This window comes from Ascaphus truei, chromosome 1 (assembly GCF_040206685.1).
Source record: "Ascaphus truei isolate aAscTru1 chromosome 1, aAscTru1.hap1, whole genome shotgun sequence".
Classification (NCBI taxonomy): Eukaryota; Metazoa; Chordata; class Amphibia; order Anura; family Ascaphidae; genus Ascaphus; species Ascaphus truei.
The window spans coordinates 452,756,700-452,782,685 of NC_134483.1; the positions used below are offsets into that span (position 1 = coordinate 452,756,700).

The 25,986-nt window shown below is 47.5% G+C and overlaps 1 protein-coding gene across 4 annotated transcripts in view; it reads left to right on the top strand.

Moving 5' to 3' along the window:
* Positions 1 to 3,059: 3,059 nt before the first annotated feature.
* Positions 3,060 to 25,986, top strand: part of EGF (epidermal growth factor) — a 201,479-nt gene continuing 178,552 nt past the window's right edge. For 2 of the 4 annotated variants that reach the window (XM_075617161.1, XM_075617162.1), the window contains exon 1: positions 3,060 to 3,411. The gene's annotated coding sequence lies outside the window, so the exon portion shown is untranslated. The remainder of the gene's footprint in view (positions 3,412 to 25,986) is intronic. The other 2 variants (XM_075617159.1, XM_075617160.1) reach the window with 1 other exon arrangement.

Genomic DNA, 25,986 nt, shown 5'->3' on the forward strand with positions numbered 1-25,986 from the left:
CCAGTAGGTGGCAATGGGTTGACTAAGGGAAGCGGCAGAATTTTGGCGCGTTTCCCATTGGTCAATTCATATGTCCCGCCCACGGGGTTTCCCGAGCCGGCTTGACACGCCCCCTCCTCTGACATCAGCCAAAGTATGAGCCCCTGTTTCTATTGGCTGGCGGGGAGTAATTCCCACGCTCTGATTGGTCACTCCTCCTTCCTCCATGGTAAACATAGCTCAGCTGAGGGTATTGTAACATAGTCCCAGGATAGTGGGCAACTTTCTGTCTGATTTATAGAAGAAAGTGCAGACTTAGTATGGAAGTGATCCGCTCCACAGATTCACAGTCACTAAGGCTGGTGAATAGGAAGTCTATACCAGACTTTAAAATGGTTCTGGTTTCCCTCACCTGCTCTCCTAATTAAGGAACAGGAATATATTGCAGTGAGGTTTGCTGCTCCAATCTCTCTCCTTGATCGTGGAGGCTGGGAGGAAAACTGCTGCCCCCAGTATCCAGTTCGGGGTAGACGGCCCCCCCACGTGTTGCAGCATCTGAGGATCTAACGGGACGCTGTCCCCATCTCACAGTTAAGGACTCAATGTTATTATACCTGTGTTTTATTTAAAGTTGATAACTGGCTTAGCCAGCCAGCCAATATTGCAGATAGGGATATGCATGTGAGTTAAACTCCTGACAGGAGTAGGTGTTCTTTTTATGAGTTTATTTTGACTTAAAGTTACAGTGTTTAAAAATGTGTAGTATCATTAATGGAAGAATAAACCGCTGAGGATTGAGAGCTGAGTGCCCCTTGTGTGTGTATCAACGTGTTTCTCCCCCTTTTATACAAACCAAATCCTAGAAGACGGTGTCGCAAAAAGCCTGGGCAAGCGGCAACACTACATAAAGGGAGCAGTTTGCCATAGTATGTAAGGAAAAGCCCCAGTCAGAGAACCAGACGATTTTGTAGCTTGAGTCGATGAGGCTAGGGCGGGCTTTTCAAAGTTGCTTTGTCCCAAATAGCTCCGTTTTGAAGCTAGGAAAGTCTGCCCTACAGAGACAGACGCGAGGACCAAGTTCTCATCTGAGAACATAGCGGTCGCTGTCAGGAGATCCTGTCAAAAATAGTTCCAGGAGTATCGGGACTAGGTCCCGGTCAGGAGTTTCTGTGGAATCTCGGTCCAGGACGTCCGGAACAAGGTTCCGATCATGGTAACCCCTTGCAAGCGGATGCCCTGCACCTAGGAAAGGCTAGATCTCATACCCCAGACCCAGTAAGTGTGAATATTTCTGTATTTTGTGTTTTGTTGTATTTCCAAGCTTTTATCCAAATAAACCCCATTTTATTTTGCAGCCTTGTATTGCCTTTTGATTGATCCCAGAAATATAAATGTGTTAAGAAACCTCATCTACCATGACAAGGTCCATGTCAGCGGAGGAAAGGATTTAGACAGCGGTTGGCGGCGGCAGGAGAAGACCATGAGACCATGTGGGCGAAGCCAGAGCAGAGCAGCACAGTAGAACGGCCGGGGAGGAGTGCGCCGGAAGTCCGGTGTCTGCTGCTGTTATGACGCGCTCCTCCCAGGCCGTTCTTCTGTACCACTCTGCTCCTGCTCACATGGTCTTCTCCTGCTGCTGCCAACGCCACCTGCTGTCTAACTCCTTTCATCTGCTGACATGGTCCTCTTCTCCTGCCGCCAGCTGTCTTCCACCTGTGCCGCTTTGCTCCCATGGTATTCAGTCCTCCTCTCCTGCCATGGCCACCGATAAGCCTGGTAAGTGAGAAGGAGGGGAGGGGGCCGCAGAAGTCAGATAAAACGGAATGTCAGATTAACCAAAAGTCGGATAACCGAGACTCTACTGTATGTGTATTGGGGGGTTGCAATGTGTATGGGGGATTAGTATGTGTATTGGGGGAGGTTATCTGTATTGGGGGAGTGGAGTGGGGTTATGTTTATTGGGAGAGACTTAGGGGTATGAGAGAGTAAGACAGAGGTTGAGGCATGAGAAAGAGAGGTGGGGGTGTGGGAGAGAAAGAGGGAGGTGGGGGTGTAAGAGAGGTGGCGGCTTGAGAGAGAGGTGGAGGCATCCAGTGAGAGAAAGGTGGGGGCATGATAGAGAGAGCTGGAGGTGTGAGAGAGTGTTGGAGGTGTGAGAAAGATAGAGATGGGGGCATGAGAGAGAGGTGGGGTGGGAGAGAAAAGTGGAGGCGGGAGAGAGATAAGCGGGGCGTGAGATAGAAGTGGGGACATGAGGGTGAGGGAGAGAGAGGTGGGGGTGTGAGAGAGAGAGAGAGAGAATGAGAGGGAGGTGAGAGATGGGGGTTTAAGAGAGAGAGGGGGGGTCTCGCAAGGCACGAGGATGGGGGTGTGGGGGCATGGAATCTCTAGTGAGAACAGCTGTGCGGCTGGACCATACTCCTTCCTAAGTCATCCTCCATCCCACAATGAGTAGCCACTATACCTTTTGTTTCAACATTGTCCCTCATTCCCTCTATAGTGTAATCTCTCACGGGCAGGCCTTCATCACCTCTCTGTATTTGTTTCTACATGTTCGGCCATATTTGTATTGGTTTGTAACTCTGGTTATGTGCAGTAATGATCAAATCTTTGTGCCCCCCACTGTACTGCACTGCTGAATATGTTGTCACTTTACAAATAAACTATAATAATAATAATATTAAATAAAAGACATTTCAAGTAAATGGGATAAGATATTCAGAACAAGAGTAACTACGGCTGTTTGCTGGGCTTTATCTGAACGTACAATGTCCTCGGTGTGCCAGAACACCCTTCTTAGCACTTTTTTTTTAAAGCTTTCAAGAATGCCTGTGAGAGGCTATGCCTGATCAAATGCATTCTTACTACAGCACAGCTACTCCTTCAGTGCAGTTGTAAATCATAGAAGAGAAGCTCACATTATACATAACCTCTCCTTGTCCTTCCTTTCCTTTTTTGAACAGCAGAATCTGCAGCTGTGCCCCCTCACATGGGTGTGTTTGGTAGCTAATCTTGAATGCCAAGCTCTTGGATATCTGTTCTTTCCCACAGTGGCATTTGGGTCACTGACTAGCTCTTTGGCTTACTCTGCTGGCAGCTGGCGGGCTGCCTCCTATAATGCTTAGGGTCAGGCAATGTGATTGCATTTTGTAAGACTTGAAAGCTCTTTCACCTTTTTATTTCAAAGCTTCAGTACCTTGAAGAAGAAATTCAGAATGGAGTTGCCATAACTGAGTGGTGCAGACTCTGGGTGGGAGACATTGGAGTGGAAATGCTGGAGGTTATTATCGCACATTCTGCTGCTGCTGGTGTCATAATCTAAGCATGTCAACTAGCTAAGAACTGCAAACACACCCAGGCCTCCCTTGCACAGCTCGCCGATTATGCCTTTCATGCAATACTACTACTACTTCATGACTTTATACTGCATAGGTAAGCTGAAATTTGTCTTTAACTTGAATGTCAGACTAGTTGACACATTTCATCTCAGTAGAAACTTAATACTGAACTTGAACAAGTCTCCAATTACAATCTCACACCCTCACCAGTGCAATGCTTTGTAGGCAAATACCTAAAGCCTTGCTTCTCCCTTCAGGAGGGTTTAAGAACGTACTTAGTTTATGAGCCTATTTTTGAAGGTCATAAAAACAGAAAGTCATGGTCCCTGTTTGTGTTACATATTGAGTGTGTTGAGTGCCTTTGTGTTACATATTGAGTCTAAGTAGACTTCATTGTAGTATTTAATACCAGTCTAATATATATTGTATTGTTTTGTTTGTCTAAGTTTATTTATAATATATTCAGTGACAGAAATGTTTTTAAGTATAACTTTATTGGCATGGTATATTTGGTAGGCGTTTTAGCTCTATGGGACACAGTACCGGTATGGCTTATCGCAGCCATTCTGCCAGCAACTCCTATTGACTTGAATAGGAGTTAAAGCTGGAACAGGTGCGATAACCCATACTGGCACTTGATGTACAGTAAAGGCAGTCCTCGTTTTACAACGCTTCGCTTTACAACGAATGGCTTATCCAACGCTGTGCAATGCATACCTATATTCATTTTTACAACGCCAAAATGGCTTATCCAATGCTCTTATGACGCTTTGCAACGTTGTTTATGTGTATATATATTCACATAAACAACGTTGCAAAGCATCGTAAGAGCGTATATATATAATATTATACTATATAATATTATATTATACTACATAATATATTATTTATTATGTTATATTATATATATAATACAGTATATACACTATATAATTTATGTGTGTGCTGCATATCTTATTCCCTCCATAAAATATTTGATGTATTTCAGTGTCAAAAATGCCTTCAGGAACGGAACCTTTCATTTAAACAGTGTTCCTATGGGAAAACGTGTTTCGCTTTACATCGTTTCGCTTTACAACGCCATTTTGAGTAACGCATTGTGTTGGATAACCGAGGACTGCCTGTATGTGCACCTATGCTCACTGCAGTCACTGTATTACAATGTGGTTCAAGGTGGTACACATTTACTCATGCTCTCACAAATTCATACTTACACACTAATTCAAGCACAGACAACAAGACACTCATACACACATGACCATGCTTAAACATACATACAGTGACACGTTACATATGCATATTCATTCACAGATATACCCTTAAGCATCTTGTATTACGTAAAAATCTACATACTCAATCACATACTTCAGGGTAAATTTTATATACTCCATAGTGTCCGTTTTGGGTAATTCCAGGCCAAAATCGCCTGAATTGCTGCTGAGTATCCTATTAATGGTTCACCAATGCATTTGCGTAATCTAACATGAGCACTTACAAATAGTGATCAGATCACATGAATTCCTTAGGCTTGTTATATAGTAGGCGCTGGTGCACATGCGGGTGCGCGCCCAGGGTTGCGCATGCACGTGGCGCGCACGTTTTGTTTATATGATGTAAGCTGCGGCGTGCGTGGCTGGGGGGCGTGGCTGCAGACGTCACAGCGATAGTCGCGCTCTGATTGGCTTGGCAGGGTCACGTGGTGCGGCAGCAGAGCGAAATGATACATTTTAATGTATTTGTGTGATCTGCCGCGCCACCGCTCACTGCCGTGCGCGCGGCTGAAGTATAGAACGCCAGGCCTGGACACAGCCAATTCTAATTGACGCGCGCGCGCACTATATTACACGCCATAGCTTAGCAGTAGATAAGTCCCAGAAGAGTTAATCAATGCTAAAGTTCTGCTTAATAATCTTTCATGGCTTCCTCAAAGCATTCATCACGTGTCATAATTCTGTACCAATAAATTCTTCATTATAACGGTCACAGATTTTTCAAATGATTACCTTAGTCCATTTAAAAAAGCTCAGGGAAGTCCATGCTTTTATTCAAATATGTATATTAATTTAATGTCAGCTATAATATATATTCACATTCAGAAACAAATTGATAGGCCAACATTTACTAAGTGGTGATATTTTATAAGACTCCTACCAACGCAGGAAGGGACTTTGCAGCCCATCCAACGGAATAGTCTGTAGGATGTCTTGTGGCTGCCGGATGGTGTCATTTGGCATAGCACCACTTACTAAATAAGGGCCACCATGTGTTTAATAGAAATAATCAAAAAGAGTATGCACTACAACCTAAATCATAAGTACATGAATAAATCCCACTAAGAATGGAGGGGAATGGTGCTCCCAGGAGGAAAATTCATATAGAAAAATAAAAAGACTAACCCCAAAGGGAGGCGGCAGTAACAAGAAGTCTTCCAAATAGAGGCACACTCTGATATACAAAAATATCAATACATTTTATTTAGCCAAGAAGACCCACTCAAAAAGTGGATGAACCCAGACAATATATAAACACATAATGAAAATACATATGGTCTATCTGAATATTCTCAGTATCACTCAAATATCAGCAGGATTTCGGCCTGTGAATCAATACATCGGGAAGAGACTCTTATATTCATTGTGATATTATTTACATCAGGGGTTTCGCAAACTGGGGGTGCATCCCCCAGGGGGGGTGCAAGATTTTCCAGTTGCAGCGCAGCGGTTGCAGTGGCCCCGCGCTCTTCCCCAAGGCATTTAAATGAAATGCCAGGGGATCGCGTGAGGCCTCTGTAACTTTCCTTACTTTGTCTTTGGCGACATGTCACCATGGTAACGTGACGTCACGTGACCCCGCGGCGTCATATGACGCCGGAGACAAGATTGGGTGGGGGGGGCGTGGGTGAGAGCGCAGGCAGGGGGGCGCAGACTGGAATATTTGCACACCCTTGATTTACATCATGCAGAAATGCAGTATATACAAGTTCCTCACTTAAAGTAGCAAACCAACGAATATCCTACGTGTTTTTTTAATTGATTCAGTTCTGTAGTATTAGATAATACTTACTGCATTTTTTATTCTCGTCATGCCATTTTTATGGGTTTTAATGAGTTTTAATATACAGGCATACCCCGCATTAACGTACGCAATGGGACCGGAGCATGTATGTAAAGTGAAAATGTACTTAAAGTGAAGCACTCCCTTTTTCCCACTTATCGATGCATGTACCGTACTGCAATTGTCATATACGTGCATAACTGATGTAAATAACGCATGTGTAACAGGCTCTATAGTCTCCCCGCTTGCGCACAGCTTTGGTAGAGGTAGGGAGCCGGTATTGCTGTTCAGGACGTGCTGACAGGCGCATGCGTGAGCTGCCGTTTGACTATTGAGCGAAATGTACTTACTCGCGAGTGTACTTAAAGTGAATGTCCTTACAGCGGGGTATGCCTGTACTGAGGATTCTTTGATTTCTATAGCTGGTTTTAGCCCACTTCCCCAGCAGTGCAAGAGTTTCTTTGCAACAGTTTCCTGTTTGTGATAATGTGTTGTAAATGTTCCCAGCAGTTTGAGCTGCAAACTGTAACACTAGATTATGTTACCTTAGTAGTATAAGAATACATTGCAGCTGCTGAGTTACACTGACTGAAGGATTAATTGAAACTGAAAGGCAGCCATTTAGTGAACCCTGGGAAGCATAATCTTTGCGGATCGATCACGGGAGAAAAAAATCAATCGTCAGCTTAGGTAATTCATTTTCAAGAAAGATATTCAAAGGCAGCATATATTAAAACAACATTTTTTTGTAAGTCCCGCTTGGACTGTCTCTTTAAACCCATAGGGTTCAGTGAATTGCAATAAAGCTTTCTCCATGACACTACCACGACTCCCAAGGGATATTTTCTGAATCCCCTTTTCCCAGAGCCCTGAGGGTAAACCTTTATGTCTATGCAGAAAATGCCTCACCATACTCGTAAAAGTTTTTCCCTGCAGAGCGTTCCCTGTTCGCATTTTTTATATTACAGACATGTTCTATCACATGCCAGCATAGCTCTCGAGAGGTTATCCCCACATATATGAAATCACAAGGGCCTCTAAGTCCATACATTACTCCACTGGTTAAACTATTTATATAATCCCTTATATCAAATAGTTTATTATGTCCTGTATCAAAAATTATTCTAGTAGGTCTAATATACACACAACTTTTGCAAGAACCACAAAGCCTGTCATTGTTTTTAACTTAAGTGTATATCTATTGAAATGAGTGCACACCAAATGGTCACACAAATTCGAAGCTCTTTTTGCAGTCATATTTACCTTTAGACCAATAAAATTGGTCTTTACACCTACAGTAGTAACACGCAAATGATCCCTATTGGCTTGAATCGCCCGTTTATAGGCTTTATCAATGTAAGTAATATCATGGTGAATATAATAGTCTGTAGCACCTTTTCCCCCTTCCTATGTGAGATTGGGTCGCTAGCGATGTAATATGGTGCTGGTGCATACCTGGCTGGTAAACAGGAGGCCGGAGATCTCTGCGGTGGTGTGGGGAGGACATCAGGACAGGCTCATGGTGGTTCCATCAGTGGCAACGCCTGCAGCCCCAGAGGATCCTGGTCTGAACAAGATGGACCTCAGGGGCACTTCTTATTTGGGTAGTCACATAAAGCATTACACCAGATGAGGTATAACTGGGTTTATTGGTACATATAGAAAAACAAAACGAATGATTCCTGCTCTCCTAAGGGTTATTTTGTTAAACCCTTTGGCCAAAGCGTTATAAGCCAGGAAGCCACGTCAAGGCATAACCAAATTTTGCAGGTACCTACAGTACACTGAATATATGTAATTATTGTCCCATGGACTAGTGAAAAATGTGAGAAGGCCCTGAAAGGGTTAAATAAAGCATATGTTTTTGTGAGTAGTGCAATTAAAAGCTGGCTAAAGCCAGTATCATAGTTACCTGACTATAGAGGTAAACTGGGTACACAAATTCCCTGGTGTGAATATAATAAAACTTACACATATTTCTTTCTGTCAGCCTTATACATTCACCTACTGTACTCTTCAATGGAAGGTAATGTGCAGACTGACACTGGGGGGTGTTATACCTGCACTCATTGGAAAATTGGTAGGGGCTCTGTAACTGCTATATAAAGCAGATGAGCCAATAAACCTACCCCTATGACGTTTCAGTGATACTATAGTATGAAGCAAGGAAAAGGATTGGCCTAATAAATACATATATATATTTATTGGTACATGCATGATGGTATACACTGGTCACAGTCCCAGAATTCAGTCCCCAGACTTGAGGCCTTAAATATCCTCTTCTTAGATACCTTACCCCCTAATGGGGCAAGGCCTCAACCTTCTCCCTCTGGGGAGAGGCTCTCTGCTGTGTCCTCATACTCTGAAGTACAGCTCAGAACAACCTCTCTAAACCCTTACTCTATTCTATAGAGGAGCAAGCCCCCTCCTTCCCTGGGCAGTGGCTTGTAAACTGGCCTACCTATACTCATATGTCCCCCTTACAATAGCAGGCTATTCCTAAACTTTATTGTTAACACACACACTGAACAATATAACAGGCCCAGTTTAATCTACGCCTAATCTACTCCTAATACTGCCCACCCTTAATGGGACTGACAGTGTTAGAGGAGCCAGGATATCAGTTGTGCCAGGGGACTGGGCTACACTCTCTCACAGGTTTTGAAAAGCCCTCCCGACCCCGCAGGAAGTGGTAACATCCACCGCATAGTTATACATTTGAACGTAAAATGCAGTTACATTTCAACCAATATACAGCACTTTTAGACCGTCAATAATAGCGAGCAGGGTTTCCCCGCGCTATATGTCACGGTCACAGGTAACCGCGCTTGTGGCCATTCTCGGCAACGTACGCAACCATTTCGAGATGTATATTGCGGCCTATATACCATGTTTTATTTAGATTAGCCACGGGTTCTCCTCGCTGATGGGTATTATTTCCAACACGCTGCATTACATGGTCTATAATAGCTATGCACACCCTCTCTTCCCTGCGCATCTCGGCAATACACATTAAATCTTCTGGAAGGTAGGGGTAATCATATCCTTCAGCTGGAACCTCTGACCCAGCACCCTATTAGCGTGACTACTTCTGGTTAGGTTATCCCCGTAGGCCCCTAGTAGTGCCCAGTATATGGATCCTACCCACAGAGGCTCACTAGCTGAGTCCTCTCTCTCTGGTCCTGAGAAGAGTCCTCTGCCATCTGGGCACTGCGCTCGCGCATTATCTCTGTCTGTTGCTCCGCAGAGAAATGACCCTCCTCCCACCAATGGTCAATCAGGGACCCCCTTTCTAATACGAACATAGTCCATTTTAAATGGGGCACCGGTAGCGAACCGGACTGAGGGGCAGAATGAAATAAGTCCCATACTCCAATGTCTAAGTTCTCCGGGGAGTTGGGGCTTCTTACCCCGACCGGAGCGGCAACCGGGGAGGCTGTCCATGACTGGGCGTGCAGTTGCCCACGTCCACGAGCATGAACAACCACCCGAGGTTTACCATAGAGTGTTTTGGGTGAAAGCCAGATTGGAATTGGCTAAGGAAATTTGGCTTGGTATAGTAACCGCTTAATTGGGAGTGGACACATTTTCACATGACTTCGTGGTTTGAGACAGTGTCTTTGTCCATAGCCTTGAAGATTGGGACAACTCTGGCAGTTTTCCAGGTCTTTGGAATATGGCCTGTAGACAAAATAGAGTTGATTAGGGAAGCAAGCGGTATGGCAATGGCTGGAGCACCAAGTTTTACGAACTTTAACTGCAGTAAGCCAGGTCCACATTGGCTGCTTAGCTTTAATTTGAAGAGCGCTTGTGTAATCTCCTCTTCAGCTACTGGGACAAATTGAAAACTGTAAGCACTGTTTGAAGGGGGTGGGGCTATAGGGGTTCTCCCAGGTTGAACTTTATGTTTGTACAGTAGTTACGGTTGCACCGTAATATCATCCTTTTTGATATTAGATGGTTGTTGATGTTGATGAAGATTGTCAGAGTAATATTGGGCTTTTGCGTGTCTTGTTTGCCTTGTTGCATGTATTTCACATGCATCTGTAGTTATTAATATCCCTGGTAGAGCCAGTTACGTTGCATCTTTTCCACAACATGTCCCTAAAATCGTAAAGCAGGCTGCAGGCTTGGTACACAAAGATGGGCACCAGGAACTTTATTCATTCAAACAGCAGTTTATTATCTGGTAGGCACAGTCTCACATGTAATATACAGAGGTCCTCTTGTATTTCCAGTAAAGTGTCTTTGGCCTCTGCTGTTTGCGTGTCTTCCCTACCTGCCCCCATCTCAGCCCCTAGGAAGGTGCTGAGGCTTTGTATTACTTGGTCTACCTATAGAATCCCTCTGCTCTATAGCGCTGGTTGTGCTCCATATCCATGGAGCCTCTGGAAGGCTTAGTACTACTCCATCTGTGATAAGCCCCCTAATTTCAGGACGGCCTGCTACTACGTGGTTCTCTGGGTGAGAGCCAGTCAGGGACCTGCTGGTGGGGTGGGTCCAACTATACTTAGGAGCTGCAGCTTGGGAAGCTCCCTCTGGGCATACAGTCGTTTGACCCTCAGGATATCTTGGGAGTAACATCTAGATAAACAGTTTACTTTTCCTAGCTGAAAACAATAAAAGGGATGGGGGACCTACTTATACATAAGGGCTTATATAACTACTGTATAATCAATGAAATCACTCTTCTTCTATAGCAGGGATATAGAAATCAAGGAATCCACGCTCATGCTGTCTAGTAGATCTCAGCAAAGGAACCTCTTGCAGCTACGTGTACGGAGCAACTCCCCAAACGCTCCTATGTGAGATCTCCTGAGTGGGATCTCAGAAAAACGAAAAGAGATACACATACAGCGCACCGGGGATCAGTAAAAGATATATCAATTTTTAATACCTGGTCCAAAAGTGACCAAACAATAGGTTAAATTGGTAAAAAAATAACCAAACACAGAAACACAAAAAAAACATAATAGTCAATAATCATAAATATTATAATAATCAAAATAAAACTAAACCAAACCTTTAACTAAAAAGGAGGCTCAAAAATAATACTGGCTCAACAAGTGAGACAACATATACAGCATAAAAAATACCAACGAGTATTAAACCAAAGCAAATACATACAACAGACCAAAAAGGGGGGGATAAATGCTAACCATAAGCTTCAGAGCGGGTGGCCGTGGCAGGCGCTGATGGAACATCTGAACTGCACCAGCACTCGGCTGGTCTCTCCTCTGCAAGTGCTTCCTGGGTCCTCTGACCAAGCCAATGGGTGAGCGCGTTGAACAGCCTCTCATGACCTCAACACGTTTCGCAACAGCGCGCTTCGTCAGGAGCTCACATTGGAGGCTGTTCACGTGCATTAAATGACCCCGGCAATCAATACATACATATATACATACACTAGCTGATCTACGTGGCGTTGTCCAGGATTTAATTTTCCCGCTCCCCCTGTCTCTTTCTCTGCTCCCCCCTCTCTCTCCGCTACCCCCTCTCTCTCCGCTGCCCCCTTCTCTCTCATCCGGCCCCCTCTCTCACCTGCCCCCCCTCTCTCTCACCTGCCCCCCTCTTTCTCACCTGCCCCCCTATCCGCTACCCCCCTCTCTCTCACCTGCCCCCCCTCTCTCTCACCTGCCCCCCCTCTCTCTCACCTGCCCCCCCTCTCTCTCACCTGCCCCCCTCTCTCTCACCTGCTCCCCCTCTCTCTCACCTGCCCCCCTCTCTCTCCGCTACCCCCCTCTCTCTCACCTGCCCCCCTCTCTCTCACCTGCCCCCCTCTCTCTCACCTGCCCCCCTCTCTCTCCGCTGCCCCCCTCTCTCTCACCTGCCCCCCTCTCTCTCACCTGCCCCCCTATCCGCTACCCCCCCCTCTCTCTCCGCTACCCCCCTCTCTCTCACCTGCCCCCCCCTCTCTCTCACCTGCCCCCCCTCTCTCTCACCTGCCCCCCCTCTCTCTCACCTGCCCCCCTCTCTCTCACCTGCTCCCCATCTCTCTCACCTGCCCCCCTCTCTCTCACCTGCCCCCCTCTCTCTCACCTGCCCCCCTCTCTGTCACCTGCCCCCCTCTCTCTCACCTGCCCCCCCTCTCTCTCACCTGCCCCCCTCTCTGTCACCTGCCCCCCCTCTCTCTCACCTGCCCCCCTCTCTGTCACCTGCCCCACTCTCTGTCACCTGCCCTCCTCTCTCTCACCTGCCCCCCTCTCTCTCACCTGCCCCCCTCTCTCTTACCTGCCCCCCCTCTCTCTCACCTGCCACCCCTCTCTCTCCGGTGCCCCCTCTCTCTCCGCTACCCCCCTCTCTCTGCTACCCCCTCTCTCCGCTACCCCCCTCTCTCTCACCTGCCCCTCTCTCTCACCTGCCCCCCTCTCTCTCACCTGCCCCCTCTCTCACCTGCCCCCTCTCTCACCTGCCCCCTCTCTCACCTGCCCCCCTCTCTCTCACCTGCCCTCCTCTCTCTCACCTGCCCCCTCTCTCTCACCTGCCCCCCCTCTCTCTCACCTGCCCCCCTCTCTCTCACCTGCCCCCCCTCTCTCTCACCTGCCCCCCTCTCTCTCACCTGTCCCCCCTCTCTCTCACCTGCCCCCTCTCTCTCACCTGCCCCCCCTCTCTCTCACTGGCCCCCCTCTATCTCACCTGCCCCCTCTCTCTCACCTGCCCCCCTCTCTCACCTGCCCCCTCTCTCACATGCCCCCCTCTCTCACATGCCCCCCTCTCTCTCACCTGCCCCTCCCCCTCTCACCTGCCCCCTCTTTCTCACCTGCCCCCCTCTCTCTCACCTGCCCCCCTTTCTCTCACCTGCCCCCCCTCTCTCTCCGGTGCCCCGTCTCTCTCACCTGCCCCCCCTCTCTCCGCTACCCCCCTCTCTCTCACCTGCCCCCTCTCTCTCACCTGCCCCCCTCTCTCTCACCTGCCCCCCTCTCTCTCCGCTACCCCCTCTCTCTCCGCTACCCCCCTTTCTCTCCGCTCCCCCCCCTCTCTCTCCACTATCCCCCTCTCTCCGCTACCCCCCCTCTCTCTCCGCTACCCCCCTCTCTCTCCGCTACCCCCCCTCTCTCTCCGCTACCCCCCCTCTCTCTCCGCTACCCCCCTCTCTCTCCGCTACCCCCCCCTCTCTCTCCGCTACCCCCCCTCTTTCTCACCTGCCCCCCCTCTTTCTCACCTGCCCCCCCTCTTTCTCACCTGCCCCCCCTCTCTCTCACCTGCCCCCCCTCTCACTCACCTGCCCCCCCTCTCTCTCACCTGCCCCCCCTCTTTCTCACCTGCCCCCCCTCTCTCTCTGCTACCCCCCTCTCTCTCCGGTGCCCCCTCTCTCTCTCCGCTTCCCTCCTATCTCTCCGCTACCCTCCTCTCTCTCCGCTACCCCCCCCTCTCTCTCCGCTACCCCCCCCTCTCTCCGCTACCCCCCTCTCTCTCCGCTACCCCCCTCTCTCTTCACTACCCCCCTCTCTCTCCGCTACCCCCCTCTCTCCGCTACCCCCCCTCTTTCTCCGCTACCCCCCTCTCTCTCCGCTACCCCCCTCTCTCCGCTACCCCCCCTCTCTCCGCTACCCCCCCTCTCTCTCTGCTACCCCCCCTCTCTCCGTTACCCCTGTATGTATTAGTGTGGATGTATGTGTGTGTGTGTGTGTGTGTGTGTATGTATTAGTGTGGGTGTGTATGTATTAGTGTGTGTATGTATTAGTGTAGATGTGTGTGGGGTGCGTGCATGTATTAGTGTGGCGTGTGTGTGTGTGTATGGATTAGTGTGGATGTGTGTGGGGTGCGTGCATGTATTAGTGTGGGGTGTGTGTGTGTATGTATTAGTGTGGATGTGTGTGGGGTGCGTGCATGTATTAGTGTGGATGTGTGTGGGGTGTGTGTATGTATGAGTGTGGATGTGTGTGCATGTATTAGTGTGTGTGTGTGTGTGTGTGTGTGTGTGTGTGTGTGTATATATGTTTTAATGTGTGTATGTGTGTGTGCTTGTGTATGTATTAGTGTAGATGTGTGTAGGGTGTGTGGATGTATTAGTGTGGATGTGTGTGGGTGGGGTGTGTGCATGTATTAGTGTTGATGTGTGTGTATGTATTAGTGTGGATGTTTGTGGGGTGTGTGCATGTATGGGATGTGTGTATGTATTAGTGTGGATGTGTGTGGGGTGTGTGCATGTATTAGTGTGGGTGTGTGTGCTTGTGTGCGTGTGTGTGTATATATGTATTAGTGTGTGGGGGGGGGGTGTGTGCATGTATTAGTGTGGATGTGTGTGTGTGTGAATGTGTGTGTGTGTGTGTGTATTAGTGTGGATGTGTGTGGGGTGTGTGCATGTATTTGTGTGGATGTGTGTGTGTATATATGTATTAGTGTGGATGTGTGTGTGTGTGTGTTTGTGTATGTTGTAGTGTGGATGTGTGTGTGGTGTGTGCATGTATTAGGTCTGATGTGTGGATGTGTGTGTGTGTGTGTGGGGGAGGGGGGGTTAGTGTGGATGTGTGTGGTGTGTGTATGTATTAGTGTGGATGTGTGTGTGTGTGTGTGCATGTATTAGTGTGTATGTGTGTGTGGGGGGTTAGTGTGGATGTGTGTGGGATGTGTGTGTATGTATTAGTGTGGATGTGTGTGGGGTGTGTGTGTATTAGTGTGGATGGGTGTGTGCATGTATGAGTGTGGGATGTGTGTATATGTATTAGTGTGGATGCGTGTGGGGTGTGTGCATGCATTAGTGTGGATGTGTCTGGGGTGTGTGCATGCATTAGTGTGGATGTGTCTGGGGTGTGTGCATGTATTAGTGTGGGGTGTGTGTGTATGTATGTATTAGTGTGGATGTGTGTGTATGAATTAGTGTGGATGTGTTTGCATGTATTAGTGTGGGATGTGTGTGTATGATTAGTGTGGATGTGTGTGGGGTGTGTGCATGTATTAGTGTGGTGTGTGTGTGTGTGTTTGTGTATGTATGAGTGTGGATGTGTGTGGGGTGTGTGCATGTATTAGTGTGGTGTGTGTGTGTGTTTGTGTATGTATGAGTGTGGATGTGTGTGGGGTGTGTGCATGTATTAGTGTGGTGTGTGTGTGTGTTTGTGTATGTATGAGTGTGGATGTGTGTGGGGTGTGTGCATGTATTAGTGTGGGATGTGTTCCTTCCTCCCATCAGCTTGCCACCTCTCACTCTGCAGCCCTCTTCTCTTCCCTAAACAAAGTGCCTCCCCCCTCCTCACTTATTCTCACCCTACTGGACTGGGGAGGGGATATGCTAAGGGTGGTGTGACTGTCAGGCCAATGAGGCGAGGGTGCAGACAGAACACCATTTTTTCACTCATATATATATATATGTGCTAAATATTTTGTGTATATAGTGATACAAGAGGTGAAAAAATACAGTTGTAACTTCCTGCTCAGACCCCCTGGTAGGGACTTTCTCTGTTAGTCCCAAAAGGCTGAATGTTTCTTCACAAATCCAGGGGGAGCACACAGTAGGAGATGATCAACATGAAATGAAAAAAATTAATTCTCTAAGTGCAATTATGAAGCAATGGAGGTCTTGGCTCATGTATGATGCCTACTCACACTGTGATTGGTAAATTCTAAAACTGTGACAATAATCTTTTCTTGTCACTCTTCAGAAGAGATGTACCTCAGTGTAAAGAGAAGATATGTACTGTACCAGAGCGCTTATCAGTATATAAAAATTATTTAATATAGTCAAAAGAATAAGAATCATACTCACAAGTGTACGCTTTAATCAAGCATCTCACAAAAGTAGTGACATTGTGGGTAGGTATTATCCTCATCGCCTCTGTCCCTTTCAGCGATGCCGATGTTCTGGGGAGCTTCCCCAACTGTGAGTTTCCTTGTGTGTGTCTCCATGGGCTCCATCACATCACATCTGGTCTCTCGTGCTGTCACTTCCGGGTTTCCACCGAGGCTGTATAACGTGTCTGCGAGTGCTCTGAAGTCTGGAACTCCCACTCAACGCGTTTCACCAATAGCTTGGCTTCGTCAGAAGTTGAAGGGGTAATGCCAGACCATTTTGGTGGAACATCTAGATAAACAGTGTACTTTCCCTAACTGAAACAATAAAAGGGATGGGGGACCTATCCTATACATATGGTTTTATATAACTATACACAATAAGATTCCTCTCCTTCAGCTAGCCGCTAAGGCAATGAAGGTGTTAAGCCAGAGTACCTCGTTTATTGGGAGTAGAGGGGGAGGGTGATGGGGGTAGTTGGCCAAGCGAGGGTGGTTAGGCCTACCGGGTGGGTAGCAGGAGGGGTTAACCCCTTAATTACCATAGTGGTTACCACCGCTAATGTAATGAAGGGTTAACTCCTCCCGCAACCTTCCTGGTAGGCCTAACCACCCACCTTGGGGCAACTACCTTCTTCAACCACACACACTACACCCATTAAACTAGGTACTCTGGTTTAACCCCTTCATTGCCATAGTGGCTAGCAGCTAAGGTAATGAAGCTGTTTTAATGTTAATTTTAATAACAGGGTATTGAAGCAGGGGGGCTGCTGAGCTAAACTGCATTAATTTTAGCTTTGGGGACCCCCTGCTTCCTGAGTTACAGGCCCCGTATGGGGTATGGGGTGCCTGTATCCCTCAATGTTTAAATCTCCCCCGTCATGTGACCGGTATATTTAAACGCACAGGAGATACCGACACCCCCATCCTGTAACTCGGGAAGCAGGGAGTCCCCGAGGCTCAAACGAATGCGGTTCAGCTCAGGAGACCCCCTGCTTCAATACTCTGTTATTAAAATTAACAGAACTGCACGATCGCCTGTAAAACTGCGCGATCGCCTGTAAAAGCCGTGCAGGGAGATGCAGCTCTTTCAGGCTGCTGGAGCGAAATTGCTCTTTAAACCAACACAAAGTAGTGCAATGTTGCCTTTTTTTTAACACACTGTAAAAAACTTGTGATTTTTCTTAGTGAATATCATTTTCACACAACTTTCTTATAGCCCGGTAAGAACATGCAAACCCGCTCAGTAATGCAGTGAACTTACCGAAGTTTAGTGAATAGGCCCCTATATCTCTTGGAATGCCTCTCTTAACTTGTGTGTGGTCTAATTATCCAGTACTAAGTATGACAACTGTAAATACTCAACTGCATGAAGGCTCTTTGACATGAAAGATGATGGGTAGTTAGATTAGTGTTATCCCGTATACACTTTTTGATAAAGGAGGGTGAATAAATAACTATATATTCATGATGTATTTATCATCCTTGTGTCACTTACTCCATACAGGCCTTATTGACAATTTTGACTATCAATATAAATATCCAAATAACCCTTCTAGCCAGCTTCGGGTAGGCTGACAACATATTATGACCCATGTAATCCATTTTAATACAGGTTTATTGAATAGCATGTGAGTAAGAATTGTGCAAACATTACTCATTTACACACTAATTTGAACTCCACATGAAGATTCTGGGGTGGAATAATTATGGAAGCTTCTTGTTGATTTTCCCACTAATACATCTTCTATTTAATAGCAATTTTGTGAGAAAATGCAATTTGTCCCCACAAGCAAATTCCACTTCTGAATTTAGACATGTAGCCCCCCTTTGGGGACTACAAGTTAATAAGGTGTTAATAGCCTTAATGTGTTAACTGTGTGGGATCACTCAGGTAACTCCCCTCCCCATCATGCATGTGATGCAGGATGACTTGCGATAGCCACTCCCCTGTAGGTCTCGTGACCAGTGACGTCATCTTAAGGAGATGGAAGGGTATGTAGGGCTCCCCTGAATGTTCTAGAATCAGGTTCCTGAGGAGTGGCAGTTGTAGAGGGCCATATTGTGAGTCATGTAAATATGTTTAAGTGTATAGTTATATCTGCTAAGGTTATATCTTGTCACCTTTATTCTTGTCGGTTAGTGAACGTTCCCCATGCAGTTAGCGCCTATAGCAATGGTCCATGATTTTGCTCATTCAGGAAGAGGAGTAAGCATGTGCTCAGCAGAGAGTTGTCAGAAAGGTTGCTCTGGAGCATAATTGGATCAGCCCCAATGGCAGGTCCTTAGTAAACTCCCAATCCGATATGCTTGTGTAACCATGTTTAAAAATGGTATACAGTTCTCTCTCGTGCTGGCAGTAAGCCTGGTAAATATGCAGGATTGCCAGCATCAATCATGGAGGTTTGCCTTCACACCCTGGTGAGGTGTCATATGTACATCAGGGGAGTGGTAACACTTTGTGTCCATTGTTAGTGACACAGGAGGTGGAGCTATTCCCTTTGTTATATAAGACACAGCACTGCCCAAAGTTAATGTCTCTACTAGTGGTTCAAGGTTAATCTGTTGAAGTTTCAAGGTCAAGTGTGTTAACTAAGAGTTCAAGAGAGTGGTTCTACAGCAAGTAGTCAGACCTGCAGCAGTAAGGCTGGCAGGGCCTACACAACATCATGCGGGAGACTCAGGAGTCCTGTAGCCAAAAGGTGCACCACCAGACACTACCATGTAATGGGGACCGGTTAGACCACATGGGCCAATCTGTAATTGGGTGGGTCAGGAGGTTCCAAAAAAAACCATTACACTTGCATGAGGTGGGCAGTACACAGAGTGGCAGGATACTGATCCCTGAGAAGTAGAGTGTACTCCCACCACAGTGGCCCTGTGAGATGGGGCAATGTTGATGCTATACAAGAGATTGCCAATCTAGTCAATACTAAGGGACACAAGTATAAGTACGTCCACAGCATAGCAGTGAGAGCTACCAAGGGTATGAAGCTAAAAGAAGCCTGAGTACCTCCCTAGTGGAGGAGTGATACCTTCCAGGGGAAGAAGCACAGAGTAACCATATAATTTGTCACTAGTTAATATCTGAAGTGAAGTACGTTTTCTATACATTATCAATGGCTGTGAATAAAGCTCGTTTGTAAAATAAAAGTTCCTAGCATTATTCTATCTGCATATCCACACCCAGCCTGCATGGATCCAGCACCCTGAAAAGGTATGAAAGACTGAGCACAGCCATGTATATATATCCAACTCAATGTATACACCTTTAGCACTGGGCAAAGAGGGTTACAGACATGTAGCCACCTATATTAGGCACTAATGGGTTAAGATACTGTAGTAAATATGGCTAGCCTGTTCGTGTAGCCGGTTTAGTAAATGGCGAGGGGTTTATGCCCCATGGTATAAATGTCAAGTCCGTATAGAGTTTCTGTTCTGTGAGATCTTGGCAGGTATACCAGGAACAAGAGTAGCCAGAGTGGTAACCCCGTAAGGTAGTCAAGTGAAAGCGGTCTAGAAGACTAGCCATATAGTACCATGGGTAGACAAGACAGCCAGGGACCAGTGAGTAACTGAGATAGATCCACATTAAGTGAAACTTAAGAAGGATCACACTAGTCCAAACTCTGGTGGAAGACTTCTCTTGGGTAGATCCCTAACTCCTCAAGGTAGTAACCCAGCAAGGTAGAAACCCAGGAACCATCATGTTGGGTGAAGAAACACCACGGTGACCTTGATAGGCTGGCCATGTAGTGACATCACACAGGCAGCCTATCAGTATCACTAAAGATTCTGATTGGCCCTTTGTCACAGGGAAACCAGTGCAAGCTGGTACACTGCTTGTGGGCCGGTATAGTATGCCCTAAAATGGTACTGTACCAGCAAAACCTGTATAGTTGGAGGGTCAGATATACTATACAGGGATCTGTTAGAGAACTGTTGCTATGTGCAGCTATATAAACAACTGAAAATTGTTTGCATGGTTGTGAGGGAGTGTAGGCACTGCTTGTAATCACTGGTTCGTGCTTCATATTTTGGGTTAGAGATAACACTGCCGAGGTCCTGTCAATTGAAGCAAATATTGATGCAGTTCCTCGGATTAACGAGCACACAGCTGTATGAAGTTCTGCATGCCAGCTTTTCCAGCTGCTGCAGTTCGTTTGTTAATTGCTGCTGAAGATTGCTAGTTACAATCATTATTCTATCACGTTAAAAACATAACACATTGCTCTACCTCTAGCTGGAGTGATATGGTAATATGGGACCATCAAAACTATATAGCACCACAAGTTAACTCAAGGTTAACACGAAGAAACCCATATATCTGCACTCAAAGAAATTAAACAGCTGTAGTAGCCTGGGATGTCAATTGTCACACTAGGTGGAGTATAATTACTCCTGCCTAACGACACACTAGAGTGAGTAAAAGCTCACAAAACCAAAATAAAGAAATGTTATTAATGTAACCTCGACAACTTAAAATGAATACATAACAACAATTAAATAAAATCCTCTAGGGGGTGGTTCATGAAAAACCCAGACTGGGAAATACCAAATATGAAGTCACCTGTTAGATAGTACTCTATTAATACACCAGATAATATAGTATAATATCACTGGTTGGTACTATCAAATAGGATACAGATACAATAAGCAATGGCTAAACATATGTGACTCGCATCAATCCCAGTCAGGAAGACGCAGAGCGCAGTGTGTAACAAGAGCTCAATATGAATACGTCCTGTATAGGTTTAAGGTGAGTAAACACACTAGATATGATACATAATATAATTGTTATATAACAATCATCAGCTGTGTACACATGATATATTAACACAGTAATGCCCAGTGTGGCTGTTGATGCTGAATGTGAAGTAACCACACAGTTAATCACCCATATAGTAGCTGGGATGATGATGCTTCATACAATGGTGAGCATGTGAGCTGAGGTTAGCATCTAATAAAATAACATCACATTGCCCCATCCAGTATCTACATGAGCATATCTGTAGTAGATTACTATAGTCTGGGTATGGAGACCCTGTGTATGTGTTGTAGCAGGCTAAATGAAACAGCCTTTGATGTCCCAGCGTGGATACTACTGTAACGGGTATTCCCCCCCCCAATCGCAGATACTGTGTGTGGGGGTGCAGGAAACATATATTGTTACTCAGTGTGGTGCATAACCTGTTGGCTCACAGGAGGGCTGAGCTTCCGCCATGGGGAACCTGGGGTAATTATACTAGGGGTGATCACTTACAACATCTTCTCGGTACAGCGCCTCCACCTGCGATGGCTCCCACCAGAGGGGGAGTGGTTCCTCGCAGGACAATACAATAATAATCACATACACAGTGGGGTATAATAACTAATGACTTTACTAACATGCATGGAGAATATCATCACATCAATCATAACCTGTGTCCCTCTCACGAGGAGACACTAACAGTGACGTCTCGCAGGACGATTCCCCAACACTAGGTGATCCCACCCAGTGTCCCAAGAACCCCACCCAATGTCCCGTACTCCTACAGAGATAGTCAATGGGTGACTGCGCAGTCACTAAGAACCTCTAGGCCTGTTGGTGCACATATGATGGTATAATACCTGCCGAGCACTCCGGTGCTCGGGTCAGCAACAATCTTCTCAAAGGGTCAGACGTGTGATGAATCCGTCTGATCCTCCAACCGAACTCCTTGCACGTGCGGACCTGCAACGGACTTCTCTGTGAACCCCAACGTGGGTCCAACCGCTCCCACAGGAACAGCAGCAGCCGCTGTGTCCCTATCTATATAAGTGGTACTAACGTGACAGGAACCCTAACCTAGGGCCTGTCCCTGTAATACAGCAACCTGCAGTGGCTTGGGGAACTCCTATGGCCGGTAGGGGGTAATGACCTGTCCCACTCCCCTAACTACCCAAGTCCCTTCAGCCTCACTACTTTCTAACTAGTCCCAGCGCCTACAGCAGCAAGCTGTAGCTCACTGGAGGCTGCAGCCAACGTGCTGCGCAACAAGGTGCCTGCCTGTCAGACCTCACAGCACTAACAGCCGTGACTCTGACAAGGTAGCACTCTATGCTAAGGGCAGCGTCCCTATCTTGGGCCTCCCTCAGCACTTACCCACTAAACTAGTGGGGAGTTGGGCCTACCTGGGGTGTAGGTACCTATATGGGGCAGGAGCTACACTCGCTCCCCGCACCCTTCCTTCCCTCACAGCTCCCTGACTCCAACTCACTTAACTGATCACTATCAGCGCATGCAGCAACACCCTGCAACTTAACACTAAGTCCGCTGCTGCCTTTCTTCCCTTCTGTTCCCCAGCTCCCACTAATGCAAGTGACAGGGTCCCTAACCTGAGGGCTGTCCCTGGCAACACTCACTTTACTGGGGAGCTGAGCTATCTGGGGCCCTGGGGATACTGGCCTAGTACAGGGAGTCCCTGACTCCTGTACCCTACCTCCTTCCCTGGGCTGCTCCGGTCTCTGACTGACTAACGTGGGCTCAGCGCGCGAAATGTATCTCTTTGCCTGCCTGGCCTTCCTAAGCCCTATTGGCTCCCTGGTGTCACATGGGGCATACAGAGGCTCATGGGGCCTGTAGTCCCTCTCTAGGGCCCTCCCTAATAGGCTCTGGCTTCGCGGGCTTTTCTGCCTCTTCCCTGCGCATGCGCGAACTATAGGGGGCTGCCTTGACTCCCTCGCGCTACCTCTCGCCAGCCGCCGGGCCCGTAGCAACGCGATCGCGGCCCTAGCGACGGCCCGATCGCGTCCCCGGCAACCGGCATGCACTAAGGGGCAACGCGCTACTCCCCGCTCCAGCCCTACACTCGCGCGACCACTACGCCTGCGCGAACTACCGCGCAATGGTGGCGCCCTAACCGCCCGGCTCCGAGAGTGCCGGGATTCCCGTGATGCGCGTGCGGCCCTGGCAACCGGCCGCACGCGTCCCCAGCAACCCCCGAGCCGGGACCTGACCGCCCTCACCTCCCGTATCGCCCGATGGGGCCGCCATTGGACTCGGCGGCACCCGCGATCTCTGGGAAGGTGAAGGGGGTGCTGATACTGCTGGGAGACCTGGCTACACAACGTTACCAGCCTCCTGTACACACAGCCCGCGTCGCACGAACCACCTCCCTTAGAGACGCCACCATCATGATGTCACAACCCTACACACGTTTCGTATGTTTGACATACTTCATCAGGGGGAGGAGACCATCAAAACTACCAGCAAAATCTGCACCCAGTGATCTTTATGACAAAATAGCAACCGCCTGCCTTAGCACCTTAAAGCAGGGGCGCCCACCCTGCCTTACCTTCTCCGTTGGTAAAATTAAAAAATTTAAATTGTCTGATTTTATGTTTGTTCACTTATTGTATGTAGCACTCCTGCAGGAGTGCTATGTTATTTTATTGGGTTAATGGTTCCCCTCATGGCAATATTATGGAGGAAGAAGAGACATTTTTGCCATGGCGTCAATGTGAATGGGGAAGGAAATGCAGGAGTCAAATGTTACACCTCGCAAACTTGTTTAGGCAACAGGATAGATGGTAGTACCGTTTACTGTGAAAGAAAGGTCTGTCATGGAATAAGTGGTTATCTCTATACCCTGATCTGTTATAGTGAGTCTATACAATGACTGAGCCAGCCAGGATAGCACCTTGGTCCCACAAACCGTAATGGAATAGTGCACTGGCCCCCAGGCACTGTGCACACAAATATAACAATCCTAGTATAAGCTCATTAGGAGATAGTGTTGCCACCAACTAGGCTATGAGTGGGAAACCCATCCAAGAGCGTCTTGGGTTTATACAGGGGCAAATTCCCACCCTTCGCGGTTATTCCTGACACACACGGAGTCAAAGACCAGCGTGTAATGTCTGAGGGCAGTGAGACCTCCGCAAAGGCTAAGAACTCAGGGCTTCCCGAAATACCACTGGCACGTAAAGGGTTACTTAATAGCAAATAAAATATTCTAAACTAACTTGGTGGTTAGTCACGGAGCACACGGATTACAATCAGTCAGACAAGCAAGCTATTAAACTAAAGGTTTAAAAGGATGGGTATAATACAGAAAAAAGAAACACAATACAGACAGTGGGGAGGTTAAAATAAAGTAAACAAAGTCCCCTAGTATAAGTAGCCTTGGAGAGGGCCAGTCTGTGACAGCTCCTGGGCTTGAAAAGAGGATAAACAGCTTGTAAATGCAATGGTTCAGCAGGAAGGGTCCCAGGGAAGCGTAACACACAGCTACTGGGGCAGAGGTGTAGCTATAGCCCGGTCAAAGCCCGGGGGCCCGCGTTCTTGGGAGCCCACTCGCCCACGTGTCGGAGGCCCATCTGTCTCTCTTCAGTCAGGCTGCGGTCCCAGTACAGCCTGTGCGCAATGCGCGGCGTGCACTGTGCGTGTAAGCACCGCCCCTCAATGGGGCTGGGCCCAGTACGCACCGTCACGCAGAAGGTGCAGCCGCGCCGTGCTGCAGGGTTTTTCCCAACTCAATAAAATTGAGTTTACTCCTAGCGACGGAGGTTCACCCAATGAGGGCGAACCAGCCGCGTGACGTAATGGCCACGCCCCCGCAAATCCCCAACCACGCCCCCTCCCGTCGCAAGATTCTCCTCTCCTCACAGACCGCAGATCGCGGTTAGCGCTGTGACATGCGCCACCCCCCCCCCGCCAGCGAGCGTGTCACAGACATTACTGGGACCGCAGCCTTAGAGACAGGCTTGGGCGGGTAGGAGGTGATTGGAGGCTGCCGGCTGCGGAGTGCGGAGCTGATCACAGAACAGCTGTAACAGGGAGGAGGGAGGAGGGAGGAGGGAGGAGGAGGGGAATAGGGCTGCTTAATTACTTCTGGGCAGCAGGTGGCGCTGCAGAGCACTCCATAGCTGCTCCTCTCTACATCTCCTGGTTCCGTGTGTCTGTTGAAAAGTGAGTGTGTGTCTGTGTGTGTGTGTGTGTATGCCTGTGTGTGTATGTCTGTGTTGGTAAGTGTGTGTATTAGTAATGCATATGTGTGCTTCATGCATTATGTGCATGTATATATTGTATATTTAGTGTTTTTATTAATATGTTGAATATATATGTGTATTTGTATATGGTATGTGTGTGTGTTTGTTACACAAATGTTGCATGTTTGGTATGTGTTTATATGGTGTAGTGTTTGTGTGTATATATGGAAAGGGGGGGGGGAGCAGAGAGAGGATGGGGGAGGGAGAAGAGAGGATGGGGGGAGGGAGAAGAGAGAGGATGGGGGGGAGGAAGAAGAGAGAGGATGGGGGGAGGGAGGAGATGATGAGGAGATGGGGGGAGAGGAGATGAGGAGGAAGGGGAGAGGATGAGGGGGAGAGATGATGAGGGGAGGGATGAGGGATAATGATGAGGAGGGATGGGGAGAGGTGAGGAGGGATGATGAGAGAGAGGATCAGGGAGAGGAAAGGGGGGGGGGAGAGAACAAATTGCAGTCAGAATATTAATGGGGTCCGGAAATTATTTTTGCCCGGGGGCCCGCGAATGTCAACCACTAAATTGGGTTGGTGCTGTATTATCCATATTAAGGGGCCCATGCAGTAAGCGTTTATAAGCCACTTATCAAGAGCTTATTGCCCAAAATGCCTACTGCTATTCAGTAAGCGGTGATAAGTGGGTGATAAAAGACTGAAGCGCCCCCAAAAAATTGCTCATAAAAAAAATCACAGAGGCAGCGGTGATAAGCCACTTATCGCCGCTTTTCGGCACGTTCATAAACTTGCGCAATTCTAGTAGCAGTGATTAGGCTATGAACGCCTATCACCGCGCTAAAATGCTGATTTTATCACAAAATCCTCACGCCAGAAAAAGTTGGCGTGAAGGTGTTGGAAACCTGCAGAGAAGCGGCGAAATGGGACT